The following is a 17,332-nucleotide window of genomic DNA, read 5'->3' as shown; positions in this document are numbered from 1 at the left end:
TTAGCAGGCCAATGCTCAAACCACTGAGCTATCCCTCCACCCCATGTGTTTAACACACCATAGAAGTTCTAGCCCCTGTAATGTCATCTCTATTCATCATATGTTTCACTTCTTCATGGATGTTAAATCTACATACATTGCACAGTCCCATGCTTCCTACTTCACTTCATTTTGTATCATTTTAAATAGTTTCTGCTCTTATGAGGTCTAGCAATTAGACCATTATTGAAACCTATGCTTTGGATGCCTTCCAGATGGTGATGCATTTTATGTTCCCTTCCTGAGATATAAATGTAGTGTGAATTTAAAAAGATTTGTCTTCCTTTACTGTCAATGGGAAAAATGGATCTATTTGGATAGCTGTTGTGACGTTGCACTCCATATGCTTTATGAAAATATGCTTGGAATGCGAATATAATGTAACTGGAATATGCTTTATGCAAAAGGTCTCTTGTAAGGTATCATTACAAAGGTTATAATCTACTGAGTGTGTTCATCCTATTTGTATGTATGTATCATTCTTGTATCTAAAACTAGAAATATGAAGTTAATTCTAAGGTCCTATTGTAATTATGCAAAGTTTGGGCCATTAATGGTGGTTTAGAATCTTGATGGCACCCATTGACTAGGACAATTGGCTGTAGATGGTTTATTTACCTGCAAGCCTTCTTGTGGACGTGAAGGCCAGCCTGTGGGTAATGAAGAATGAGATCTTACAGTGACATGTGACCATGTCACCTGATACTTGAATTCATCTTAAACCTGGTGCTTTTCCATTTAGAAGGAGGGGTGGGAACCCAGAGAGACAAAGGATTCCTGCCTTGGGCCAAATCTATAAAAGGGGGTGGAACAGAACAAAGGGGGCTGCAGTCATGAGAAATCCCCTAGTTACCACCTGAGCTGGAACTAACAAGAACTGTACCAGGAGAAAGGATTGGGCCCAGACTAAGAAGGAGTCTAGTTTGTGAAAGAAGGTTATTTGAACATCTCTGAGGGTGAGATTTACCTGTATTCAGTTTCTTAATGTATTAACATGCTTAGACTTGCATGTTTTTGCTTTATTTTACTTGGTGACTTACTTTGTTCTGTCTGTTATTACTTGGAACCACTTAAATCCTACTTTTTAGTCTTAATAAAATCACTTTTGTTTATTATTGAACCCAGAGTAAGTAATTAATACCCAGGGGAGCAAACAGCTGTGCATATCTCTCTATCAGTGTTATAGAGGGTGGACAACTTATGAGTTTACCCTGTATAAGCTTTATGCAGAGTAAAACGGATTTATTTGGTGTTTGAATACCATTGGGAGCTGGGTGTCTGGGTGCTGGAGACAGGAGTACCTGCTGAGTGGCTTTCAGTTAAAGCCAGGGCTGGCTCCAGGTTTTCTGCCACCCCAAGTGGTGGGGGAAAAAACCCAAAACGATTGGCTGCACTTTGGTGGCAGCTCAATCGCGCCATGCTCCATTCTTCGGCTGCAGTTCGGCGGTGGGTCCTTCACTCCCTCTCTTCCTCTTTGGCAGCAGCTCAAAGAGGAAGAGAGGGACTGAGGGACCTGCCGCCAAATTCCCGCCGAAGACCCGGACGTGCCTCCCCAATAGCGGATGGAGTGCCGCCCCTTTGTATTGGCCGCCCCAAGCACCTGCTTCCTTAGCTGGTGCCTGGAGCTGGCCCTGGTTAGAGCCTGCAGTTTTGGGGACATGGTTCAGACCCTGAATCTGTGTTGCAGCAGGCTTGCATGTCTGGCTCAACAAGACAGTGTTCTGGAGTCCCAAGCTGACAGGGAAAATGGGCTCAGAGGTAGTTTCAGGTGACCGTCCCAAGGGGGTATCTGTGACCGAACCCCGTCACAGCTATCATATCCAGAATGGCAGACATTCAAGTTTCTCCAAAAAAGGAGGTAGAACTAATAAATAACAGGTCCAATGACAAAGTTATTCCATTGGTTTTGTGTGTGTGTGTGTGTGTATGTATGTATGTATGTATGTATGTATGTATGTATAATATATATATAAAATATGTGTGTGTGTATATGAGAGAGAAGGCATTGTGTCAAGTGGTCAGATGAAGGGAGTGGGAATCAGCACTTCTGGGTTCTGTTGCCACCTCTGCTACAGACTCTCTTTGTAGCCTGGAGAATGTTATTTTTTCCCCTAGATTTTTAAGGCTGAAAGGGACTGGTGTGATCATTTAGTCTGTCCTCAAATAACACAGGCCATAGGACCTCCTGAATTCATTCTTGTTTGAACCAGAGCATAGCTTTTAGAAAAACATCCAATCTTGAGTTTAAAATTGCCATTGATGGAGAGTCCACCACAACTTTTGGTAAATTGTTCCAATAGATAACTAGCCTCACTGTTCAAGGTTTGAATGTTATTTCCAGCTTGAATGTATCTATCTTCAACTGCCAGCCATTGAATCTTGTTATACCTACTTACTTAAGTGGGGATGATAATACATGCATACCTTATTGGGGTCATGTGAAGCTTCTTTATTTAATGTTTGCAAAGGTCTTCACATTATAGACATTGTGTACAGTATTGTTACTCTAATGTATTGTCATATCCTGACACAGATGTTGCATTTCCTGACTCTTTATATTAAATGCTAATGTAACTCTGCCTTTTTGGTGGAAGTTGGACAGAGCTAGGCTTTGGCTTCCTATAGCCACTGGCTGCTAACCCTATGAATAATTTTATTAACTAGAAATTTTTCTTTAGATTTTAAGCATTAAATACAGAATGACATGTAAGGTGGTGTAAGTTAGACACCCCCCAGTTTACATTCACTTAGACACCCTAACTGTTAGTTCTCATCAGACCCACAAACCGACGTGTAAGGGAGTCTTAGTGGGTGGAATTTCCCAAAGAGGAACTGGAAGAAAGTGTATATTAAAGTAGGGTGAGGAGGATATTTTTTACAGCTTGTTACTCCCCTGCAGTTCGAGGCCTGATCGAGCAGTGGATTCTTGTGACAGAGGATGATGAAATTAGTATTTTTACCTGTAATTTTGTCTTGATTGAATTAGGACTGGGGCTCCATTGTGCTAAGACTATGAATGTCAGCTGAATCACTACAGATATTTCTCTTGCTCTTTTTGCATTACTGCTAGGCTATTTGTCCATCACTTAGGACAGAGCTGGCACTGCTTCCCTACATGTCTAAAGTTCCTAGCTAAGATGTTAATAGGAACAGTGTTTTCAAATCTGTAGCTTTATGGTGACTGTAGCAATTCTTCAACAGATGGAAAAAGGAAAAAAATACTTTTTAAGGCTGGTGAAGGAAAAATAAAGCAAAGATTTGGGGCATAATACTCCAGTCCTTAGCTTTGATTAGTCATAAGGTTATTGAAGTGGACACAGGCCCTTGACAGATCAGAAGACTGTGGGTTTCAATTGCTGCTTTTGTCAACCTTTGGATTCAGGGCCAGCTCCAGATTTTCTGCCGCCCCGAGTGGCGGGGAAACAAACAAAAAAACGATTGTCGGCGCTTCGGCGGCAGCTCAATCGTGCCGCGCTCCATTCTTAGGCAGCAGTTCGGCAGCGGGTCCTTCATTCCCTCTCTTCCTCTTTGGCGGCACTTCGGCGGCAGCTCAAAGAGGAAGAGAGGGACCGAGGGACCCGCCGCCGAATTCCCGCTGAAGACCCGGACGTGCCACCCCAATAGCGGACGGAGTGCCACCCCTTTGTATGGCCCCAAGCACCTGCTTCCTTAGCCGGTACCTGGAGCCGGCCCTGTTTGGATCATTACTGTTGTGGTTTTATTTTGATTACCAATAGCGTTCTTAGCTGCTCCTCATTTTTAAGACAATAGTCATTGCAAGGAGAGCATTGCCTTGGGGATGGCTGAAGAAGCAGCTGGGCTGGGGCTATTCCTAGCACTGTGCCCTGTGATGTTACTTTTGTAATCTAGAGTCAAAATTACACATAGGACAGGTCGGGGAACTGAGCTGATTCTTTCTTAGACACCTCGCTGCACTTTTAAACCTTGTTCATTACTTAGAGACCACAGAGATAGGTGCTGTATTAAAGAGAGTTTCAGAAAGCTAGGGTATGGAGAGCTTATAAAGACAGTATTGCCTTCATGCAGCTGAAATACTACATAAAATGAGTTGGCTAATCTTTGCCTAGTCTTCAGTGTACAGTAGACTAGAATGCAAAACTACCACATTGAATTTCAGCATGATATGGCTGTCTGTAACAGCTGTGGCAACATGCATACGCAGCACAGTTATTAGCTAACTGCATACAGCGATTGGCTATGAAAAAGCCAAAATATAGCCAACAGTTGCCACTCAGTTGTATCTGAGATTTCCCCTACACATAAAATAGGGAATAACTGTCATAACTGCATGGTATCTTTTAACTTTTTAGTGAAACCACTTCTGGCCTACAGAAGTCTGAATCTTCAGGTCCCTAACACTTGAGTTAATGGAGTTAATATTAGAAGGTGCGTAACTATTGCACACTAATAAACAATTGAATAGGTCAGATTCCACCCAGTAGAGGACAGTGGTATGCATACCTCCAACCAGTTGATTACATTAGTGACCAGTTTAAAGGCTGGTATTTCTCAGGACACAGCTAAGATGATTGGCATGGGCAATATATGGAAATTGACCAGGTGTTGCTTTGCTTACACCACATTTTCCCATTATGTAGTTCATGTTAGTATCATGGGACTCCGATTCCAAGGTATGATGTTTACTTTAGAAATAACTAGATAGATAACAGACAGTTCTTAAGTCATTGTGAATAATAGCAAAATTAAATTAAGCAAAAATGAAACGACTAGTATAAAGGCTATTGAAGGAAGATGAATACAACTTACCTAGATGCATCAATTGAAATAAGCTGTTAACTTGTTTTAAATGGATACCTTATAACACTTAGTTAATAGTATTAAGCTATGTTGTTGTTTGATGGGTTTTATAATATATAGAAGGCACAATAAAATAGTAACAGATGAATTTATCTTCTTGAATTGTCTTAATGGTAATGCAGATTTAATGTTTGTTTTTCATGATCCAGATGTGTTAATCTGGAACTCAGAAAATGGAAAACCTAATTAACACAGATTAAGTCTAATTGAACAGTCTGCTAGTATATACATAACTATCTGGACATAATGGTAAATCTGCTGGTTTTCAATCTGACTTCTAAATTATGGATGAAATAAAATTTGAATATGAGATGGAAAACAGTCTCCTCTGACCTCTAGCCCCAAATGGCCTTTCTTTTTCACTGAAAAACTCTGTTAGGCCCAGTAGTTCGGGTACGTCTTGTGGGCTTTGCTAGTCACAATCTTCTTCTCTCCAAACCTCCAAAACGTAGCTTACAGGGCCAGTGAGGCCTCTTGTGACTCTGAAGTGCTATCTATCACAAACCCCTGGATTTCACAGGGATCTAGTAGAGACTTTCATATTAAGCCTACTCAAGCCAAACGAGTAGTGGCCTTGGATGGCCTGGAATCCATGCTACTTACCTGGCTTTGCATCTGCCCTTCTGGCAACAGACTTTCCTCAACAATTAAAGGACTTTGTTAACAAACTTGGTTTGATTTTCCCAGCAATAGTAAGTTGTGATGTTAGAAATTATAGTATAGATCATAAAGTAGAGATATTTATAGTTAAGGGTAGTTGATTGTGACTTCTATTTAATTCACCTGAATATACTGTGTAATATGTAAAATGACTTCCCAGATGTGCTGTTTTTCTGCTTTCCCCATAGGTATCCTGGTAAGGTGATAGGCTAGCAAGCTTGAAAATGCCGAGAACTTTTGAATGCTGAGAATTTTTTGGCTGTGGAATTGTCTTCTAATGGAAATGATGGAAGCTCCATTGCTTTAGACATTTAAAGCTAGGAAGGACAAAGCCCTAGAGAATTGTTAGTGATAGTCCTGCACTAATGGGGGGAAGGACTAGATGTGACTAGGTCTTTTCCATCTCTAGTGAAGCGCATCCCAGAGGTCCGTGAAATGGGAGGAAAGCTTACAAAACAAACTGGGCAGCACAGTATGGGGAGGAGGTGAGCAGCCCTTAGTGGTGAAAGAACAGGTTAAGGATGATTTAGAAAAGCTGGACATACACAAGTCCATGGGGGTTGGATGCAGTGCATCTGAGGGTGCTGAGGGAGTTGGCTGATGTGATTGCAGAGCCATTAGCCGTTATCTTTGAAAACTCATGGCGATTGGGGGAGGTCCTGGATGATTGGAAAAAGGCAAATATAGTGCCCATCTTTAAAAAGGGGAAGAAGGAGAATCTGGGGAACTACAGACTGGTCAGCCTCACCTCAGTCCCTGGAAAAATTATGGAGCAGGTCCTCAAGGAATCCATTTTGAAGCACTTGGAGGAGAGGAAGGTGATCAGGAACAGTCAACATGGATTCACCAAGGGCAAGTCATGCCTGACCAACCTGATTGCCTTCTACAATGAGTTAACTGGCTCTCTGGTTTTGGGGAAAGTGGTGGACATGATATACCTTGACTTTAGCAAAGCTTTTGATATGGTCTCCCACAGTATTCTTGCCAGCAAGTTAAAGAAGTATGGATTGGATGAATGGACTATAAGGTGGATGGAAAGTTGGCTAGATCATCGGGCTGAACGGGTAGTGATCAACGGCTCGACGTCTAGTTGGCAACTAGTATCAAGTGGAATGCCCCAGGGGTCGGTCCTGGGGCCAGTTTTGTTCAACATCTTCATTAATGATCTGGATGCTGGGATGGATTGCACCCTCAGAAAGTTCACGGATGACACTAAGCTGGTGGGGGAGAGGTAGGTACGCTGGAGGGTAGGGATAGGGTCCAGAGTGACCTAGACAAATTGGAGGATTGGGCCAAAAGAAATCTGATGAGGTTCAACAAGGACAAGTGCAGAGTCCTGCACTTAGGACGGAAGAATCCTATGCACTGCTACAGGCTGGGGACTGACTGGGTAAGTGGCAGTTCTGCAGAAAAGGACCTGGGGATTACAGTGGACGAGAAGCTGGATATAAGACAGCAGTGTGCCCTTGTTGCCACGAAGGCCAATGGCATATTGGGCTGTATTAGTAGGAGCATTGCCAGCAGATAGAGGGAAGTGATTATTCCCCTCTATTCAACACTGGTGAGGCCACACCTAGAATATTGCGTCCAGTTTTGGTCCCACCCGCACAGAAGGGATGTGGACAAATTGGAAGGAGTCCAGCGGAGGGCAACGAAAATGATTAGGGGGCTGGGGCACATGACTTAGGAGGAGAGGCTGAAGGAACTGGGCTTATTTAGTCTGCAGAAGAGAAGAGTGAGGGGGGATTTGATAGCAGCCTTAACTATCTGAAGGGAGGTTCCAAAGAGAATGGAGCTAGGCTGTTCTCAGTGGTTGAAGACGACAGAACAAGGAGCAATGGTCTCAAGTTGCAGTGGGGGAGGTTTAGGTTGGATATTAGGAAACACTATTTCACTAAGAGGGTGGTGAAGCACTGGAATGGGTTACATAAGGACAAAGCCATCCCTAGGGGGCAGGAGCGCCGCCAGCTTTTCTGCCGCCCTAGGGGGCGGAAGGTCCCGCCCTGAAATGCCTCCCCCCACAGAGGCGGAGGAAGGTCCCGCCGCCGAAATACCGCCATGGTCACCGCCCCCCAAATTGTAGCACCCTAGGCTATCACCTAGGTCACCTAATGGGTTGCGCTGGCCCTGCTAGGGGGTGTGGGGCCTGGGACATAGGTGCTGAGTTTCTATCTGATGGGGGGTGCTCCCCCTGGCTCCGCCCATGCCCTGCCCCCACTCCACCCCTTTCCCCAAGGCCCCAGCCCTGCCCCACCTCTTCCTGCTCCTACCCCATCTAGTTCCACTCTCCTCCCCCGATTGTGCTGCGCCCTCACTCTTCTCCCCTCCCCCCCAGCGTCTCCAGATGCCATGAATCAGCTGATCAGCGGTAGGCGCTGGGAGGGAGAGGAAGGTGCTGATTGGCAGGGCCTGCCGGCGGGCAGGAAACATTGGGGGAGGGAGAGATTGGTAGGGGGGCTCCTCCTTGCTCCCGCCTCCCTGCCCCTCCTCACGAAGCATGGGGACCAGGGTGGTTGCCCACATTCGCCGTACCCTAGGGACGGCTCTGCCTAGGGAGGTGGTGGAATCTTCAACCTCAGAGGTTTTTAATGCCCAGCTTGAAAAAGCCTTGGCTGGGATGTGGGCCTGGTCCTGCTGTGAGCAAGGGGTTGGACTAGATGACCTCTTGAGGTCTCTTCCAACCCATTTCTTCTATGATTCTATGATTCTTCTATGAGACTTCTTTACAAGAAAGAGAATAGCAATGGAAGAGAGAAAATGGGTATATGAACAGTCAGGTGGTAAATAAGTTAGATTACATGCAGAGAATGCAAAAGGGGGTCAGGGAATGAAATTCAGTGTTTGGGGGTGGAAAGGAGGTATAGGAAGGGGACAATAAGGCTTAAGGATAAGAGGCAAAATGAAGCTCTGTAGCAGTGATTCTCAATTTCTTGTCTATTATTCATCTCTTTTTGATAGAGATCTCCAAGAGAACTCCTCTTTCTCAGTCCTGATTCCACACCTTTATACTAGAGTTATAGTATTTGGTAACCTACAAGAGTGATATTAAGTCAATATTAAGGAGGAAAGATGAAAAATTCACTTTAATGTGATGAGTGAAGCTGCTTGCTTATGTCCCACCCACTATCTCCTATTTATTTCCCCTTGCTATATGTAGCACTTTCCATTTTTTAGTACCAACTCTTCCTTCATGTCCTGCAGTTCTCTTGCCCGATCATGTTGAAATTTGGCATCCCGCCATTGTCAAACAATTTGATTATGGCTGAATTTATACCTGACAAAGAAGTGGGCTTCATGACAGGCTTCACAACTAATTGAGGCTTCACAGCTGGTTCTGAATCAGGAGCAAATTCATTGAAATCAATGGAGTTAAACCAATTGCCAACCAAGTGTTCTAAAGTTACAAGATGAGCAAAGAAGGCATGAGTTTTTTAAGAATATAGTATATTTTAGGTTATTTTTATTTGCCTCAGGGATTTGGCCCTGTAGGATTCATGTTTCCAAGCTTTTCTTCCCAATGATGAGGGATACCAACTTGTGCCCCCTTTTTTTTTTTTTTTAAGAATGAAAGATGAGATTCTTACATTAGCACATGACTCTAGGAATTGGGGCTTTAGAAAAACAAGTACCAAGTATTGCAAGACTTGCAATAAAATTGCAGGAGTTAGCTCCACTGCTAGTGTAAAACTTATTTAATAAGATCTGAATTTGGCCCTTTACTTGCAAGTGTGGCAATCCAGACTGGCATAGGCATGCAAGGGGTCTGCTAGAAAACTTTTGTATGCACAACTGAAATGTATTAAGGAATCAACTGAATGTTACTGCTGCATGTGTTGCACATTCTCCACCATTACAAGCAGAGCAGCTTTGAAGTCCACTTGGAAATGCTTTCTGCACCACTAGTCCACAGACCACAATTTTGGACCACTGTACAGTACACTTACCCCCTCCCCTCCCCCCAGGATAAATATGAAAGAAGCTGCAAGAGAGCTAGTATAAAGGATTGTTCCAGATTTTACAAGTAACAAACTAATTAAATAAAAATTGAAACATAATTAGGAAAAAGGAATCTGCGCAAGGGACTTTTGACCCTAATTGCAAAACTGAAAGATCAGTTACTTAGTGTAGCATTTTTAGTGACTCACTCCAACTTGTATATATGCATATTAGATTCTGGGTTATACAGTATTCAGGAAATGGAAAAATGGCAAATATAGCCATTAACCTTTACGTTTTAGGGCAAAAGTCACAGCTTCATTATTTATATATTGAATCACTTAAGCTGTATGCAGTACACCCAGAATATTCAAAGAGTCTGGCTCATTTCACTTGCCTCTGAATTAGCAGGCATGCAGCATCTGTAAGGTGTACGCACACATTTTGTTTGTGTGGAGTAAAAAGAACCAGTGAACCTGGCTGATAATTGGGATTTGGTTTTCTGTACAGAGGGCCTGATCCAAAAGTCATTGAAATCAATGGAAAGGACTCTTATGAGCTACAATGGACATTGGGTCTGGCCCTGACTTTGTCCTTTGGATTCCAGTATGAAGAAGGAAAAAAGAAAAACAAGAAAGTTAAATCAGTGGGAGCTGTGTGGAGTTTTAAACACTGTGAAAGAAGAGGAGCTACCTGCCATCTTGAGGCTTCCTGCTGAGAGCAGGTGTTTTATGTACAATGGACTGACAGTTGTTGTCCATCTGAAGCATTAATGCACTGGCAATAACCAGCTGTGGAAACACAATGGCTGGACCTTGTCAGCAATTGGAATAGAAGGGATGACAGTCTGAAACTCTTTAAGGCTGAAATTGGACAGGGCTGAAATGTCAGGGTTGGCTAGAAGCAGGCTGTGTAGATTCCCCCTGGAGCCCTCCCCAGCATTTTGAGTTATTCGATTTGCTTGTTTTATGGCACTCTGTTGGAGTTCCCTGTAATTTAGACTGAAGGCAACTTTCTCAACTAATTGATGAAAGTTTTATAGCCATTCTGCTGGAATTTTGGAATGGATCTCTGCTAAGCAGTGTGTTGGTGTTGCAAATTAGTGGCTGCCGGAGCCACCAGAGGGGCCACACTAGCCGTCAAACTGACCTCTGTCCCATTAAATGGCCAGATTGGTTTTCTCCCTCTGTTTGGCTGGGCTGCAGGCAGTGCTGTCATTTCTGACAGATGCTATTGGGGAGTGGCTAACATCTTCTACTCTCAGGCTTCCTGCAGCCATCTGGGTTCAGGGGATGGTTATCACAAAAATGAGGGGAGAGGCAGCTTCCCAGGAGACATTTGGCCCACTTAAGGGGGAGGATATGTTTCCCTGGCACTAATTAATTTGACTCTTCCCCCACAGCAGTTTCAGCAACCTGCTGTATTGTAGACACAATTACTGTATGGTGTCATGGGACAGCTGCTCTTTTTGGGGAATTAGGTCCTAATCTGCCTGATTGCTTTATAAAGGTCGCACATGAGGGTGATTGACTGCCCCAAGTGGCTTATTAGTAAACAAGCACCTAGACCTGATAAGCGACCCAAGATCAGTTGGAGGGAACTCCAAAGGGAGACAGGAGGCTCCTATGGAAGGGAGATACCTAGAGAAACCTGAGCCAGAGGGTTGAGCAGGGACCCTAGAATGGGTAGGCAACCTATGGCACGCGTGCCGAAGGTGGCACGTGAGCTGATTTTCAGTGGCACTCACACTGCCAGGGTCCTGGCCAGCAGTCCGGGGGCTCTGCATTTTAATTTAATTTTAAATGAAGCTTCTTAAACATTTTTAAAAACCTTATTTACTTTACATACTACAGTAGTTTAGTTATATATTATAGACTTGTAGAAAGACACCTTCTAAAAACGTTAAAATGTATTACTGGCACGCGAAACCTTAAATTAGAGTGAATAAATGAAGACTCGGCACACCACTTCTGAAAGGTTGCTGACCCCTGCCCTAGAAGGTGAGCTCTTTAGGGAACCTACTGAGATGGAGAGTATGTAAGAGTTGCTTCTGGGTAGGGGAGAACTGCAACCAGCAGGCATCCAGGAGGGCCTAGTCTCAGCCAGGGGTCCCCCTGATGCTGGCCTGAAGCCCGGCCTGGGAAGGATCACCCATTGTCCTGGAGAAGAGTTGTAATGGACCAATGTCCCCAGACTCCAGAGTAGGATGTTACTTTGGTAGGGGCAAGAGGCCTAACACCAAGGGAAGAGATTGGAACCAAGAGAACCCTGGAGAAAGAGCCTGGGTAGAAGTGAACACTGGATTCAGGTGGGGGACCTGGACTAAGAATGGGATGTTGGTGTGAACGTTTTGTTTATGTTCTGTGTTGACTTTTCCATTAATAAATGAGACTTCCACAGGAGGTGCTCTTTAGCACTTAACTGGCTGTGTGGACTTGTTGATATCCTGGGTGAGAGGAAAATCAGTTAAGGGCTCATCTGCAACACTATGCTTCCTTGCAAGGGGGCACGCTGGGTGAGACTGGAATGGTGAATATGGCTGCTAGAGTGATCAGGGTGAGAGGAGCAGAGGGGTGGATCCTGCAGTAACTTATCTGTAAATTTTTGCCTACTATCTTCCTATTCAAGAACAAGCATCTTTTTCTGAGCGAAATAAGAGAGTTGAAACTCCCTTCCCTCTCAAGAGGCCTGAGGTAGGGGTGCAGTCCCGAGTGTTTGTGCAAAACAGCGTCTTCTGTCCGACCTGAACAATCTGCTTCTGAAACTCTGCTATATGGTTACAGGGTTCCCCCCACCCTGAAAATATTTTCTGCATTTCGATCAGTTCTACTCAGCATATCCCAGATCCTATTTGTGCCCTGGTGGTATATTCCACACTAGCACAGTGTGTGTCGAGTCCTCTATTAGTAGCTGGTCCATCAGAGGATAACAGCCTAGCACTGCGACCAGCTAAAGCAGTCATTACTTTACCTCAGGAGGTCTGAACTGTGCTGAAGGTCCTAGGTTTGCATGACTGTGATCTATGCTGGTGGTGGTTGTTACAGTGGCATGAGCATTTTTCTTTTTAGCCAGAGGTATTTAGGTGGGCATTCTGCACACTGAGGAAACAGTCTAGAGTGCCATCTCCACTATAACCATAGGGCCCCATCCAAGGCAAAGCTATGCAAGTTCACCAACAGTAGTGTTTTCCAGCTCAGTTTGCTAGATGCAGATTCATGTTCCACCCAGATGGACTGAGGGTGAGTGGGTCCTTTTGAATAAAGATGTGATGTTGTCACTTTTTCTCTCTGCCATGTACCATCACCTTATTGGTTTAATATGACCTGGCAAGAGCTTGTGTCACCTTGACAGACAGTGGGCAGTTGCTCCAACAGTGGAGGAAATGGATGTTCATACATCTGTGATAGGAGCCTAGAATATGTTGAAGTTAGTCTTTCTACCACATACTCTGAAAACAAGTAGTTATTTTGCACTGTACTCTGAAGGAGCTGCCTTTTTGTGCCAGTCAGACTTTAGGGTTATCATTTTCTTTTATGATCACACAAGAAAAGAAAATTGTATTGAGATAAATATTTGCCTAGTTGCAGGTACACAGACACATTTGAGTGTCATAAAGGCTAAGTGCCATGCAGTTTGATATACCCCTCCTAGCATATAGAAGAACTATAGGACAAAAAGACACATATACCTTTAATGAACAAACTGTCACAGTGGAGGATTTTTTTCATTAAACTTTTCAGGCTAGGTTAATATAAAGTACTCCAATAGAAAAAAAGGGCTGATTATAGTTATTTAATTGACTGTTCCTTTTATTTTAGGGATAGAGGATTTCATTCTCTCAGATTCAGGTATTTGGATTTGGAGCACGGTAAAACTCAACTCAAGGAAGTCACATTTTTGTGCCCTCAGATTTCTAAAATGAGAGTGTTGGGATGCAGTAGAGTTACGATCTTAAATCTGCCTCACTTTTTCATTTTCCTGAGAATGATGGGGACTTTCAGAGCTCTATATAAGAGGTTAAACAAGTAATCCACACAGAGATCCTCTGAACACTGACCAAGCATTATGTTTACAAAGATCAGTAGTGGATACTATTGGTAGTCAGGATTATAGCTTTAACCCAAATGACATTAGTGTCCAGTGTTAGATGGCAGCACCGTAGAAGGCAGAATTGAAGTCATTTGTTGTTTCTGCAAAGGCTGTTTAGAAGAATCCATACCCTTTAGACCATCTTTAGTCAGCTGTTTTTCAGAACTGTAGAGCTTTCCTTCTGCCATTTTATTGAATGCATCCTGAGATCAGTAGCATTTTTGAATGAAATTTGTGATCATCTGGCAATTAGAGGTTAGGGTCTGGGCATCAGTAAAGATGGTGATTACATGAAGCTGATTCTCCTAAGTAGCTGCTCCCAATCAATCCTGCTTATAATCTTCCCCCATCTATTTCAGGTGTTTATACATTTTTGTCACAGGTTTTCTTTCTTTGGTATTGTCTATTCCATTTCCTTTGGTCACTGCATCCATAGCAGCTGTTTCCAGGTTACAGTATACTGCTGAGCATCTTATTCCCATGAACTTGAACTGAAACGAGTTGTGTCAAGTGCCTGGTTAAAGCTTAAGCGTGATTATGACGAGAAAAGGATAATGATCAAGCAATAAACTTCAATAAGGCAGGCATTATCCCCTCTTAACAAGCCCCTTGTGTGAGGTACATAAGAGTTCCACATGCTAACAGAGGGATTGTAAAACACATTGAGTTGATTGTAGGATAATAATGCCCATCTCCAAAGGACTTGTAATTATTTTAAAATGTCCAACTTTTTATGTGCCTAAAACCCATTCTGCACTTAGCAACATAATTTGGTTTTTTGCTTTCTGCCACTAGAATTTGAATAGGCAACTGATGATACATCTGTAAAACATGATAATGTTCAGATGCTCTAATTATAAAAATGGGGGCAGCAGTAATTTCCATGCTAACAAATAATAGTAACTTCAGCCAGGCTCTCTTAACTGTTCACTCTGCTATTCCTCAAGCAGTGTGTTTCCTTAATATACGTATCTGAGCATTCTATCTGTCAAATCACATCCTGTATCCCATCATCTTCTTAAAAATATGTAGATCATCGTTCCTTAAAAATACAAGCCACCATCACTCGGTGTTGACAAATTTTCCATCCAGAACACTCTCTCAAGTCTCTTGTTCCTGAATAAGGTTATCAAAAAGGTGATAAAAGGCTGACTACAGCAGTAAGTTGGAATATAGAAAAGAAGACCCTTTTAATTTCAGCATCACACTGACATGTCAGAGAGGCAGGGCTGGTTATGATGATGGGCAGTCTCCATAGGAAGATATCTATGTCAGTATTTCTAGACTTGCTTATTGACCACCAGTTTTGTTCAGGAGAAATGAGTGCTGAGGCCTATCTTGTTTTTCTGTGTGCTGCATTTCCTCCAGGAAACTTAGATGCTGTCAAGAATCAAGATCTGCAACAGAATCATTCTCTGGGCAACCTAATGAGCACAGCTGGTCTGTAATAGGCTGCCTGATTGACTGGAAGGGTCTGCAGGCCAGCAGCAGTTCAGCAGCAACTCAAAGCATTCACCCATGACCATGATAGCTCCTGTACCTGCTTGTTCCCAGCCCTGCTCCTGCCTTACCTCACTCCAGGTAGCCTGGTTCTCACCCTGGGCTCTGATTCCTGACTTCTGACTTTGGCTCTGACCATTGGTCCTAGCATCTGGCCTCTGACTGCGGTTCTCACCCTGAGCTCTGATTCCTGACTCCTGTTCTGATGCTTGGCTCTGACACCTGGCTTCTGACTGCAGCCAGCAGCTCTGGATCCTTCATAAAACTGAGTGGGCCATGAGGCCTGCCCCCTCTGTGGCTCCGCCCCTGTCCCCCCCAAAGGCACCACCCCTGTCCAGGCCAGAAGCTGGAGCCTGGCCGGGGTAACAGCCTCCCAGGCTGCTATGGAGAGCCCTGGACCTTCCACCTGCCCTCATGGGCATACTCCGGGGGGTGGGGACATGGGCCAGGGGCTGCTCTTGAGCCCCCCACCCAGGTAAGGGGGAGAGTTCAGGGCTCCCCACAGTGGCCCGGGCGGCTGTTACCCCGGACAGGCTCCAGCTTTTGTGCCTTTCACAGAAACACGGACCTGGAAGGGCAGTAGTTCACCATGTTAACAATCTGTTGGCTCTTATTCAGAAGCTAAAAAAAGAAAATGCAGCAAAAGCCTCTAAAATGGTCAAAATTTGTCCCTGATGCAACTCCATTGATTTCTGTGGAGTTACAATAAGGATCAGTTTCCGCTATTTATGTTTAGAATCCAAGGTGAGATGCAAATGAAGGAGATTTTTGACTTCCGTTACTCTTTACTGAAGGGAGGGGGCAGAAATATGGGGGGTGTTGTTTACCCAGGTTTATATTTTCTCATTTATTTGCTCTACAACTCGCAGAACATACACTGGGTGTAACACAGAGCACATTTATTTCAGGAGCAAGTAGCCTCTCTTTGTCATTGCAATTGAGAGAGGCTTTCATCCACCTTCTAAAGAAAGAGGAAGAAAAGATAGTAATTTGATACTGAGGGAACTATTTCCAAGAGAATTAGTGCTTTAGAATAAAGCCAGTAATATTCTTTGAGTTGTTCACTTTTTGCCTTGTATTTGCTTGCTTAGTCAACTTGTGAATGTGGGCAATGTTTGTGCAAGTGTATATGTAGCCAGATTCTCTGGTGGTGTGAACTGATGCAGCTTCCCTGAAGGCAATGGAGCAGTCTACACCAGCCCATGTTTTTAAACATCTGCATAGATTGGGCCTGATTCTCCACTCACCCCAGTTTAACTCCATTGAGTACAGTGGAGTTGTTTCTGATTCTCACTGATGTAAGTGAGATAAGAACCAGGCTCAGGATTTGTCTAGTGATATACTCCAGAGAAGGCAAAACCACCAGGGGCTGCATGCCATCCATGGGCACTCTAACCATATAACATATCTACACTATAAAGAAATGGCTGCACTTGCTGGTACAGTGAATCTTCTGAGACTGAATCTTAATTGGGCAATTTTGGATGTTGTTACTCAATGGCTTGACACCAAAATAGGAGGATCATCCCCAAAGGCCAGCGGCAACACCTGTTTTCATTCCCTGAGAAACCACTTTGTCTTGGAACACATTGTGCCAGTTGACTCATACAGTTACAATACATAATCGAATTTAATCTGACGGATTTTTCCAGAGCTGGGACATTGTCCTTTATTAACAAACAAAACATTGTGTGGTAGGTGATTAGCTCTGTGGCTATGAGGGATTATGAAGAATTATTGCAGAAAGTGATGCATTTCGTATTATAGCTGCTTGTTTTGCACTCAATCCTTTAAACTTCTGCGATAAACCTCGTACATTTTTATATATATATATTTTTTTTTCTGCCACATTATTTCTGTACGTGGGCCACCCCCCACTTCTGAAACCTTAGCCTTTCCATGCTGCTTATGTGAAGAGGAGAGAGAAATCCATTTTAATGACTTCTTTTGTGCTTTGACAGCAGATGGCAATTATGAAACATTTAACTTCCTAAGTGCAACTTCATTGACAGTGCTTGTCCTAGTGCTGTTCTAGCTTGCAGACTGCCAGCAGCAGCAGCAAGCAGCTCCTTTATATTGACAGTGCTCTTACTGAGTACCAAAAGATAAAATAATCTCTCCAGAATCTTCTTGATATTGCAGTTTTTAGGTGAACTTTTAAGGCTTTCCTTATCAAAGCTCTGCTCTTCCATTTAGAAAACCTAGATTTTTCTGCCTTTGTTTTGCCTCTTACATAAACAACAAAAGGTTAGATCCTCCACAATACCAT

The 17,332-nt window shown here is 43.5% G+C and overlaps 1 protein-coding gene across 1 annotated transcript in view; it reads left to right on the top strand.

The window, feature by feature from the left end:
- NELL1 (neural EGFL like 1) overlaps window positions 1–17,332 on the top strand; it is a 437,981-nt gene that overhangs the window by 31,381 nt on the left and 389,268 nt on the right. The gene's annotated exons all lie outside the window — the stretch shown is intronic.

This window comes from Terrapene carolina, unplaced genomic scaffold (genome assembly GCF_002925995.2).
Source record: "Terrapene carolina triunguis isolate 2854851 unplaced genomic scaffold, T_m_triunguis-2.0 Scaffold96, whole genome shotgun sequence".
NCBI classification, from domain to species: Eukaryota; Metazoa; Chordata; order Testudines; family Emydidae; genus Terrapene; species Terrapene triunguis.
Note: the sequence above shows the minus strand (reverse complement) of the source record. Positions and strands in the feature narration are given on the sequence as shown.